Genomic DNA, 7,500 nt, shown 5'->3' on the forward strand with positions numbered 1-7,500 from the left:
TTATACATCTAGAAACCAGCATTGAAGGAAGCCGGAACAAGAGAGAAGAAAAAAAGGCCTACAGCACCTGGTATTCCCAGGTGGTCTCCCATCCAAGTACTAACCAGGCCCAGCTCTGCTTAGCTTCCAAGATCAGACGAGATTGGGCTTGTCCAGGGTGGTGTGGCTGTAGATATTGGTTTCCTAATGACCTACATCACTTATACATTTTAAAACCAGCATTGAAGGAAGCCAGAACAAGAGAGAAAAAAAAAGTACTAACCAGGCCCGGACCTGCTTAGCTTTCAAGATCAGACAAGATTGGGCTTGTTCAGGGTGGTGTGGCTGTAGGTATTGGTTTTCTCTTGACCTACATCTCTTATACATATCAAAACCAGCATTGAAGGAGGCCGGAACAAGAGAGAAAAAAAAAAGCCTACAGCACCTGATATTTCCAGGTGGTCTCCCAACCAAGTACTAACCAGGCCCAGCCCTGCTTAGCTTCCAAGATCAGACGAGATTGGGCTTGTTCAGGGTGGTGTGGCTGTAGGTAATGATTTCCTATTGACCTACATCTCTTATACATCTCAAAACCAGCATTGAAGAAAGTCGGAACAAGAGAGAAAAAAAAAAGGGCCTACAGCACCTGGTATTCCCAGGTGGTCTCGCATCCAAGTACTAACCAACCCCGGCTCTGCTTAGCTTCCAATATCAGGCTTGTTCAGGGTGGTGTGGCTGTAGGTATTGGTTTCCTATTGACTTACATCTCTTATACATCTAAAAACCAGCATTGAAGGAAGCCGGAACAAGAGAGAAAAAAAAAAAGCCTACAGCACCTGGTATTCCCAGGTGGTCTCCCATCCAAGTACTAACCAGGCCTGGCCCTGCTTAGCTTCCAAGATCAGACGAGATTGGGCTTGTTTAGAGATGTGTAGCTGTAGGTTTTGGTTTCCTATTGACCTACATCTCTTATTATCTCAAAACCAGCATTGAAGGAAGCCGGAACAATAGAGAAAAAAAAAAGGCCTACAGCACCTGGTATTCCCAGGTGGTCTCCCATCCAAGTACTAACCAGGCCTGTCCCTGCTTAGCTTCCAAGATCAGACGAGATTGGGCTTGTTCAGGGTGGTGTGGCTGTAGGTATTGTTTTCCTATTGACCTACATCTCTTATACATCTAGAAACCAGCATAGAAGGAAGCCGGAACAAGAGAGAAGAAAAAAAGGCCTACAGCCCCTGGTATTCCCAGGTGGTCTCCCATCCAAGTACTAACCAGGCCCGTCCCTGCTTAGCTTCCAAGATCAGACGAGATTGGGCTTGTTCAGGGTGGTGTAGCTGTAGGTATTGTTTTCCTATTGACCTACATCTCTTATACATCTAGAAAACAGCATTGAAGGAAGCCAGAACAAGAGAGAAGAAAAAAAGGCCTACAGCACCTGGTATTCCCAGGTGGTCTCCCATTCAAGTACTAACCAGGCCCGGCTCTGCTTAGCTTCCAAGATCAGACGAGATTGGGCTTGTTCAGGATGGTGTGGTTGTAGGTATTGGTTTCCTATTGACCTACATCTCTTATACATCTCAAAACCAGCATTGAGGGAGGCCGGAACAAGAGAGAAAAAAAAAGCCTACAGCACCTGGTATTTCCAGGTGGTCTACCATCCAAGTACTAACCAGGCCCAGCCCTGCTTAGCTTCCAAGATCAGACGAGATTGGGCTTGTTCAGGGTGGTGTGGCTGTAGGTATTGTTTTCCTATTGACCTACATCTCTTATACATCTAAAAACAAGCATTGAAGGAAGCCGGAACAAGAGAGAAAAAAAAAAAGGCCTACAGCACCTGGTATTCCCAGGTGGTCTCCCATCCAAGTACTAACCAGGCCCAGCCCTGCTTAGCTTCCAAGATCAGACAAGATTGGACTTGTCCAGGGTGGTGTGGCTGTAGGTATTGGTTTCCTAATGACCTACATCACTTATACATTTTAAAACCAGCATTGAAGGAAGCCAGAACAAGAGAGAAAAAAAAAAGTACTAAACAGGCCCGGACCTGCTTAGCTTTCAAGATCAGACGAGATTGGTCTTGTTCAGGGTGGTGTGGCTGTAGGTATTGGTTTCCTATTGACCTACATCTCTTATACATCTCAAAACCAGCATTGAAGGAGGCCGGAACAAGAGAGAAAAAAAAAAGCCTACAGCATCTGGTATTTCCAGGTGGTCTCCCATCCAAGTACTAACCAGGCCCAGCCCTGCTTAGCTTCCAAGATCAGATGAGATTGGGCTTGTTCAGGGTGGTGTGGCTGTAGGTATTGCTTTTCTATTGACCTACATCTCTTATACATATCAAAACCAGCATTGAAGGAGGCAGGAACAAGAGAGGAAAAAAAAAGCCTACAGCACCTGATATTTCCAGGTGGTCTACCATCCAAGTACTAACCAGGCCCAGCCCTGCTTAGCTTCCAAGATCAGATGAGATTGGGCTTGTTCAGTGTGGGGTGGCTGTAGGTAAGGGTTTCCTATTGACCTACATCTCTTATACATCTCAAAACCAGCATTGAAGAAAGTCGGAACAAGAGAGAAAAAAAAAAGGGCCTACAGCACCTGGTATTCCCAGGTGGTCTCGCATCCAAGTACTAACCAACCCCGGCTCTGCTTAGCTTCCAAGATCAGGCTTGTTCAGGGTGGTGTGGCTGTAGGTATTGGTTTCCTATTGACTTACATCTCTTATACATCTAAAAACCCGCATTGAAGGAAGCCGGAACAAGAGAGAAAAAAAAAAAGCCTACAGCACCTGTTATTCCCAGGTGGTCTCCCATCCAAGTACTAACCAGGCCTGGCCCTGCTTAGCTTTGAAGATCAGATGAGATTGGGCTTGTTCAGGGTGGTGTGGCTGTAGGTATTGTTTTCTTATTGACCTACATCTCTTATACATCTAGAAACCAGCATTGAAGGAAGCCGGAACAAGAGAGAAGAAAAAAAGGCCTACAGCACCTGGGATTCCCAGGTGGTCTCCCATCCAAGTACTAACCAGGCCCAGCTCTGCTTAGCTTCCAAGATCAGACGAGATTGGGCTTGTCCAGGGTGGTGTGGCTGTAGATATTGGTTTCCTAATGACCTACATCACTTATACATTTTAAAACCAGCATTGAAGGAAGCCAGAACAAGAGAGAAAAAAAAAGTACTAACCAGGCCCGGACCTGCTTAGCTTTCAAGGTCAGACAAGATTGGGCTTGTTCAGGGTGGTGTGGCTGTAGGTATTGGTTTTCTATTGACCTACATCTCTTATACATATCAAAACCAGCATTGAAGGAGGCCGGAACAAGAGAGAAAAAAAAAAGCCTACAGCACCTGATATTTCCAGGTGGTCTCCCATCCAAGTACTAACCAGGCCCAGCCCTGCTTAGCTTCCAAGATCAGATGAGATTGGGCTTGTTCAGGGTGGTGTGGCTGTAGGTAATGATTTCCTATTGACCTACATCTCTTATACATCTCAAAACCAGCATTGAAGAAAGTCGGAACAAGAGAGAAAAAAAAAAGGGCCTACAGCACCTGGTATTCCCAGGTGGTCTCGCATCCAAGTACTAACCAACCCCGGCTCTGCTTAGCTTCCAAGATCAGGCTTGTTCAGGGTGGTGTGGCTGTAGGTATTGGTTTCCTATTGACTTACATCTCTTATACATCTAAAAACCAGCATTGAAGGAAGCCGGAACAAGAGAGAAAAAAAAAAAGCCTACAGCACCTGGTATTCCCAGGTGGTCTCCCATCCAAGTACTAACCAGGCCTGGCCCTGCTTAGCTTCCAAGATCAGACGAGATTGGGCTTGTTTAGAGATGTGTAGCTGTAGGTTTTGGTTTCCTATTGACCTACATCTCTTATTATCTCAAAACCAGCATTGAAGGAAGCCGGAACAATAGAGAAAAAAAAAAGGCCTACAGCACCTGGTATTCCCAGGTGGTCTCCCATCCAAGTACTAACCAGGCCTGTCCCTGCTTAGCTTCCAAGATCAGACGAGATTGGGCTTGTTCAGGGTGGTGTGGCTGTAGGTATTGTTTTCCTATTGACCTACATCTCTTATACATCTAGAAACCAGCATAGAAGGAAGCCGGAACAAGAGAGAAGAAAAAAAGGCCTACAGCCCCTGGTATTCCCAGGTGGTCTCCCATCCAAGTACTAACCAGGCCCGGCTCTGCTTAGCTTCCAAGATCAGACGAGATTGGGCTTGTTCAGGGTGGTGTGGTTGTAGGTATTGGTTTCCTATTGACCTACATCTCTTATACATCTCAAAACCAGCATTGAAGGAGGCCGGAACAAGAGAGAAAAAAAAAGCCTACAGCACCTGGTATTTCCAGGTGGTCTCCCATCCAAGTACTAACCAGGCCCAGCCCTGCTTAGCTTCCAAGATCAGATGAGATTGGGCTTGTTCAGGGTGGTGTGGCTGTAGGTATTGTTTTCCTATTGACCTACATCTCTTATACATCTAAAAACAAGCATTGAAGGAAGCCGGAACAAGAGAGAAAAAAAAAAAGGCCTACAGCACCTGGTATTCCCAGGTGGTCTCCCATCCAAGTACTAACCAGGCCCAGCCCTGCTTAGCTTCCAAGATCAGACGAGATTGGGCTTGTCCAGGGTGGTGTGGCTGTAGGTATTGGTTTCCTAATGACCTACATCACTTATACATTTTAAAACCAGCATTGAAGGAAGCCAGAACAAGAGAGAAAAAAAAAAGTACTAACCAGGCCCGGACCTGCTTAGCTTTCAAGATCAGACGAGATTGGGCTTGTTCAGGGTGGTGTGGCTGTAGGTATTGGTTTCCTATTGACCTACATCTCCTATACATCTCAAAACCAGCATTGAAGGAGGCCGGAACAAGAGAGAAAAAAAAAAAGCCTACAGCATCTGGTATTTCCAGGTGGTCTCCCATCCAAGTACTAACCAGGCCCAGCCCTGCTTAGCTTTCAAGATCAGATGAGATTGGGCTTGTTCAGGGTGGTGTGGCTGTAGGTATTGGTTTCCTATTGACGTACATCTCTTATACATCTAAAAACCAGCATTGAAGGAAGCCGGAACAAGAGAGAAAAAAAAAAAGCCTACAGCACCTGGTATTCCCAGGTGCTCTCCCATCCAAGTACTAACCAGGCCTGGCCCTGCTTAGCTTCCAAGATCAGACGAGATTGGGCTTGTTTAGAGATGTGTAGCTGTAGGTTTTGGTTTCCTATTGACCTACATCTCTTATTATCTCAAAACCAGCATTGAAGGAAGCCGGAACAAGAGAGAAAAAAAAAAGGCCTACAGCACCTGGTATTCCCAGGTGGTCTCCCATCCAAGTACTAACCAGGCCCATCCCTGCTTAGCTTCCAAGATCAGACGAGATTGGGCTTGTTCAGGGTGGTGTGGCTGTAGGTATTGTTTTCCTATTGACCTACATCTCTTATACATCTAGAAACCAGCATTGAAGGAAGCCGGAACAAGAGAGAAGAAAAAAAGGCCTACAGCACCTGGTATTCCCAGGTGGTCTCCCATCCAAGTACTAACCAGGCCCATCCCTGCTTAGCTTCCAAGATCAGACGAGATTGGGCTTGTTCAGGGTGGTGTGGCTGTAGGTATTGTTTTCCTATTGACCTACATCTCTTATACATCTAGAAACCAGCATTGAAGGAAGCCGGAACAAGAGAGAAGAAAAAAAGGCCTACAGCACCTGGTATTCCCAGGTGGTCTCCCATCCAAGTACTAACCAGGCCCGTCCCGGCTTAGCTTCCAAGATCAGACGAGATTGGGCTTGTTCAGGGTGGTGTGGCTGTAGGTATTGTTTTACCATTGACCTACATCTCTTATACATCTAGAAACCAGCATTGAAGGAAGCCGGAACAAGAGAGAAGAAAAAAAGGCCTACAGCACCTGGTATTCCCAGGTGGTCTCCCATCCAAGTACTAACCAAGCCCATCCCTGCTTAGCTTCCAAGATCAGACGAGATTGGGCTTGTTCAGGGTGGTGTGGCTGTAGGTATTGTTTTCCTATTGACCTACATCTCTTATACATCTAGAAACCAGCATTGAAGGAAGCCGGAACAAGAGAGAAGAAAAAAAGGCCTACAGCACCTGGTATTCCCAGGTGGTCTCCTATCCAAGTACTAACCAGGCCCGTCCCTGCTTAGCTTCCAAGATCAGACGAGATTGGGCTTGTTCAGGGTGGTGTGGCTGTAGGTATTGTTTTCCTATTGACCTACATCTCTTATACATCTAGAAAACAGCATTGAAGGAAGCCGGAACAAGAGAGAAGAAAAAAAGGCCTACAGCACCTGGTATTCCCAGGTGGTCTCCCATTCAAGTACTAACCAGGCCCGGCTCTGCTTAGCTTCCAAGATCAGACGAGATTGGGCTTGTTCAGGGTGGTGTGGTTGTAGGTATTGGTTTCCTATTGACCTACATCTCTTATACATCTCGAAACCAGCATTGAAGGAGGCCGGAACAAGAGAGAAAAAAAGAAGCCTACAGCACCTGGTATTTCCAGGTTGTCTCCCATCCAACTACTAACCAGGCCCAGCCCTGCTTAGCTTCCAAGATCAGACGAGATTGGGCTTGTCCAGGGTGGTGTGGCTGTAGGTATTGGTTTTCTAATGACCTACATCACTTATACATTTTAAAACCAGCATTGAAGGAAGCCAGAACAAGAGAGAAAAAAAAAAGTACTAACCAGGCCCGGACCTGCTTAGCTTTCAAGATCAGACGATATTGGGCTTGTTCAGGGTGGTGTGGCTGTAGGTATTGGTTTTCTATTGACCTACATCTCTTATACATATCAAAACCAGCATTGAAGGAGGCCGGAACAAGAGAGAAAAAAAAAAGCCTACAGCACCTGGTATTTCCAGGTGGTCTCCCATCCAAGTACTAACCAGGCCCAGCCCTGCTTAGCTTCCAAGATCAGACAAGATTGGGCTTGTTCAGGTTGGTGTGGCTGTAGGTAATGGTTTCCTATTGACCTACATCTCTTATACATCTCAAAACCAGCATTGAAGGAAGTCGGAACAAGAGAGAAAAAAAAAAGGCCTACAGCACCTGGTATTCCCAGGTGGTCTCGCATCCAAGTACTAACCAACCCCGGCTCTGCTTAGCTTCCAAGATCAGGCTTGTTCAGGGTGGTGTGGCTGTATGTATTGGTTTCCTATTGACCTACATCTCTTATACATCTAAAAACCAGCATTGAAGTAAGCCGGAACAAGAGAGAAAAAAAAAAAGCCTACAGCACCTGGTATTCCCAGGTGGTCTCCCATCCAAGCACTAACCAGGCCTGGCCCTGCTTAGCTTCCAAGATCAGACGAGATTGGGCTTGTTTAGAGATGTGTAGCTGTAGGATTTGGCTTCTTATTGACCTACATCTCTTATTATCTCAAAACCAGCATTGAAGGAAGCCGGAACAAGAGAGAAAAAAAAAGGCATACAGCACCTGGTATTCCCAGGTGGTCTCCTATTAAAAGTACTAACCAGGCCCGTCCCTGCTTAGCTTCCAAGATCAGACGAGATTGGGCTTGTTCAG

At 46.1% G+C, this 7,500-nt stretch overlaps 17 non-coding genes and 13 pseudogenes across 17 annotated transcripts; all 30 read right to left on the reverse strand.

The window, feature by feature from the left end:
• Window positions 1-55: 55 nt before the first annotated feature.
• Window positions 56-174, reverse strand: LOC142122936 (5S ribosomal RNA). The gene has a single exon (XR_012684319.1). It is a non-coding gene; the product is annotated as a 5S ribosomal RNA (ribosomal RNA).
• A 238-nt stretch (window positions 175-412) lies between these two features.
• Window positions 413-531, reverse strand: LOC142122732 (5S ribosomal RNA). Its single transcript, XR_012684281.1, has one exon. It is a non-coding gene; the product is annotated as a 5S ribosomal RNA (ribosomal RNA).
• A 272-nt stretch (window positions 532-803) lies between these two features.
• Window positions 804-922, reverse strand: LOC142122829 (5S ribosomal RNA; annotated as a pseudogene).
• An 80-nt stretch (window positions 923-1,002) lies between these two features.
• Window positions 1,003-1,121, reverse strand: LOC142122713 (5S ribosomal RNA). Its single transcript, XR_012684264.1, has one exon. It is a non-coding gene; the product is annotated as a 5S ribosomal RNA (ribosomal RNA).
• Window positions 1,122-1,202: 81 nt separating this feature from the next.
• On the reverse strand, window positions 1,203-1,321 carry LOC142122720 (5S ribosomal RNA). Its single transcript, XR_012684270.1, has one exon. It is a non-coding gene; the product is annotated as a 5S ribosomal RNA (ribosomal RNA).
• An 81-nt stretch (window positions 1,322-1,402) lies between these two features.
• LOC142122798 (5S ribosomal RNA) lies at window positions 1,403-1,521 on the reverse strand (annotated as a pseudogene).
• A 79-nt stretch (window positions 1,522-1,600) lies between these two features.
• On the reverse strand, window positions 1,601-1,719 carry LOC142122730 (5S ribosomal RNA). The gene has a single exon (XR_012684279.1). It is a non-coding gene; the product is annotated as a 5S ribosomal RNA (ribosomal RNA).
• Window positions 1,720-1,801: 82 nt separating this feature from the next.
• On the reverse strand, window positions 1,802-1,920 carry LOC142122726 (5S ribosomal RNA). The gene has a single exon (XR_012684276.1). It is a non-coding gene; the product is annotated as a 5S ribosomal RNA (ribosomal RNA).
• Window positions 1,921-2,159: 239 nt separating this feature from the next.
• Window positions 2,160-2,278, reverse strand: LOC142122736 (5S ribosomal RNA). The gene has a single exon (XR_012684286.1). It is a non-coding gene; the product is annotated as a 5S ribosomal RNA (ribosomal RNA).
• Window positions 2,279-2,358: 80 nt separating this feature from the next.
• LOC142122828 (5S ribosomal RNA) lies at window positions 2,359-2,477 on the reverse strand (annotated as a pseudogene).
• A 272-nt stretch (window positions 2,478-2,749) lies between these two features.
• Window positions 2,750-2,868, reverse strand: LOC142122837 (5S ribosomal RNA; annotated as a pseudogene).
• An 81-nt stretch (window positions 2,869-2,949) lies between these two features.
• On the reverse strand, window positions 2,950-3,068 carry LOC142122712 (5S ribosomal RNA). Its single transcript, XR_012684263.1, has one exon. It is a non-coding gene; the product is annotated as a 5S ribosomal RNA (ribosomal RNA).
• A 238-nt stretch (window positions 3,069-3,306) lies between these two features.
• LOC142122931 (5S ribosomal RNA) lies at window positions 3,307-3,425 on the reverse strand. The gene has a single exon (XR_012684314.1). It is a non-coding gene; the product is annotated as a 5S ribosomal RNA (ribosomal RNA).
• A 272-nt stretch (window positions 3,426-3,697) lies between these two features.
• LOC142122830 (5S ribosomal RNA) lies at window positions 3,698-3,816 on the reverse strand (annotated as a pseudogene).
• Window positions 3,817-3,896: 80 nt separating this feature from the next.
• LOC142122714 (5S ribosomal RNA) lies at window positions 3,897-4,015 on the reverse strand. Its single transcript, XR_012684265.1, has one exon. It is a non-coding gene; the product is annotated as a 5S ribosomal RNA (ribosomal RNA).
• An 81-nt stretch (window positions 4,016-4,096) lies between these two features.
• Window positions 4,097-4,215, reverse strand: LOC142122784 (5S ribosomal RNA; annotated as a pseudogene).
• A 79-nt stretch (window positions 4,216-4,294) lies between these two features.
• Window positions 4,295-4,413, reverse strand: LOC142122875 (5S ribosomal RNA). The gene has a single exon (XR_012684300.1). It is a non-coding gene; the product is annotated as a 5S ribosomal RNA (ribosomal RNA).
• An 82-nt stretch (window positions 4,414-4,495) lies between these two features.
• Window positions 4,496-4,614, reverse strand: LOC142122935 (5S ribosomal RNA). The gene has a single exon (XR_012684318.1). It is a non-coding gene; the product is annotated as a 5S ribosomal RNA (ribosomal RNA).
• A 240-nt stretch (window positions 4,615-4,854) lies between these two features.
• LOC142122779 (5S ribosomal RNA) lies at window positions 4,855-4,973 on the reverse strand (annotated as a pseudogene).
• Window positions 4,974-5,054: 81 nt separating this feature from the next.
• On the reverse strand, window positions 5,055-5,173 carry LOC142122878 (5S ribosomal RNA; annotated as a pseudogene).
• Window positions 5,174-5,253: 80 nt separating this feature from the next.
• On the reverse strand, window positions 5,254-5,372 carry LOC142122729 (5S ribosomal RNA). Its single transcript, XR_012684278.1, has one exon. It is a non-coding gene; the product is annotated as a 5S ribosomal RNA (ribosomal RNA).
• Window positions 5,373-5,453: 81 nt separating this feature from the next.
• On the reverse strand, window positions 5,454-5,572 carry LOC142122741 (5S ribosomal RNA). Its single transcript, XR_012684287.1, has one exon. It is a non-coding gene; the product is annotated as a 5S ribosomal RNA (ribosomal RNA).
• Window positions 5,573-5,653: 81 nt separating this feature from the next.
• LOC142122942 (5S ribosomal RNA) lies at window positions 5,654-5,772 on the reverse strand. Its single transcript, XR_012684324.1, has one exon. It is a non-coding gene; the product is annotated as a 5S ribosomal RNA (ribosomal RNA).
• Window positions 5,773-5,853: 81 nt separating this feature from the next.
• Window positions 5,854-5,972, reverse strand: LOC142122863 (5S ribosomal RNA). The gene has a single exon (XR_012684299.1). It is a non-coding gene; the product is annotated as a 5S ribosomal RNA (ribosomal RNA).
• An 81-nt stretch (window positions 5,973-6,053) lies between these two features.
• Window positions 6,054-6,172, reverse strand: LOC142122944 (5S ribosomal RNA). Its single transcript, XR_012684326.1, has one exon. It is a non-coding gene; the product is annotated as a 5S ribosomal RNA (ribosomal RNA).
• Window positions 6,173-6,253: 81 nt separating this feature from the next.
• LOC142122768 (5S ribosomal RNA) lies at window positions 6,254-6,372 on the reverse strand (annotated as a pseudogene).
• An 80-nt stretch (window positions 6,373-6,452) lies between these two features.
• On the reverse strand, window positions 6,453-6,571 carry LOC142122802 (5S ribosomal RNA; annotated as a pseudogene).
• Window positions 6,572-6,810: 239 nt separating this feature from the next.
• Window positions 6,811-6,929, reverse strand: LOC142122804 (5S ribosomal RNA; annotated as a pseudogene).
• A 271-nt stretch (window positions 6,930-7,200) lies between these two features.
• Window positions 7,201-7,319, reverse strand: LOC142122870 (5S ribosomal RNA; annotated as a pseudogene).
• A 79-nt stretch (window positions 7,320-7,398) lies between these two features.
• The window catches only part of LOC142122852 (5S ribosomal RNA), a 120-nt pseudogene continuing 18 nt past the window's right edge, over window positions 7,399-7,500 (reverse strand).

The sequence above is a fragment of the Mixophyes fleayi genome, unplaced genomic scaffold (genome assembly GCF_038048845.1).
Source record: "Mixophyes fleayi isolate aMixFle1 unplaced genomic scaffold, aMixFle1.hap1 Scaffold_2298, whole genome shotgun sequence".
Lineage (NCBI taxonomy): Eukaryota > Metazoa > Chordata > Amphibia > Anura > Limnodynastidae > Mixophyes > Mixophyes fleayi.